Consider the following 1,189-nt stretch of genomic DNA (forward strand, 5'->3'; position numbering starts at 1 on the left):
ATATTAACATGATCATTTCCTCACAGCTATGGCTTTTTCTATCTCTGACAGATGAGATCATTCTCACCCATCAGCTCCTTTTAGATGCAAAGGGGAATTTTAAACTAGTTCTGCAGAGGCTTCTCACGCACTACAAACCAAACAGCATTTTAACAATGTAAAGTAAATATCCTGCTATATGGCATTTAATCTAGGTGAATTTTCACCTTAATGTTTTGTTCTAAATACAAACACTAAAGCATGTCAGATATGATGCAGTGAAGTAGCTTCTTTAACTGCTGGGCAGAGAAAGAATGTGACTTATTTTTAACAAGACACAGAACTTGATGTTTTCTGCAACTATTTGCATGGTGGTTAACTCATTCTCAGCTGATTTAAATGTTAATAAATCAGCTTAGAGGAGCAAACATTGCTGTTCAAAGACCTTGGAGGTTGTTATGGTCTGTGTCTTACTTTTTTGTAGTCCACTTTGGGTCAGTTTGTTTTGTTTTCCAGTTTCCGTCACTCTGATCATATCTTTCATGGTTCTTTCCATTTGATGGTAAATGGTAAATGTCCTGTACTTATCTGGAGCTTTTTCAAGTCAGAGGACTTGACCAAAGCACTTTAACCTTCATTCAGTCATTCAAACTCACACTGATGGTGACAAACTACATTGTAGCCACAGCTGCCCTGGGGCTCACTGACAGAAGCAAGGCTGCTGTACACTGGCACCACCAGGCCCTCTGACCACCATCAGTCTGATGAGGTTCTTAGTTCTTAGGTTAGGGTTCCACTCTGTTCTTGTCTTTGTGAAATAATTTATTTTTTCACCTTATTGTGTAGCTTTTGGTCCAGTTTAACCCTTTGGTTTCCCAGTTAGGTCCCTCTTTGTTCATTTCTGTGGTAGGTGGTCATTTTCTATCAGTTCCTCTGTTCATCTCCTAGACCTGCTTTGCTTTATTGATCTAATTGTTTAAGTATGAAAGAATAGTCCCTGATTATTAGAATATTGAAATAGAAACAAAGTGTGCTCTGAATCTGTCACCAAAATGTTCTCAGTGACAGAGGCACCAAAAAAAAAAAAGTTTTCCGCTTGACAAGAAACATGAAAACAGGAACTCAGTGCAGTGATGTCAGTGTTATAAAAATGTATTCTGATCTCAAGCTGAGATAAAAACTTTGCTCCTATTTCAGACATCTGCATTTT

This window comes from Cyprinodon variegatus, unplaced genomic scaffold (assembly GCF_000732505.1).
Source record: "Cyprinodon variegatus isolate N-32 unplaced genomic scaffold, C_variegatus-1.0 Scaffold2233, whole genome shotgun sequence".
Classification (NCBI taxonomy): Eukaryota; Metazoa; Chordata; class Actinopteri; order Cyprinodontiformes; family Cyprinodontidae; genus Cyprinodon; species Cyprinodon variegatus.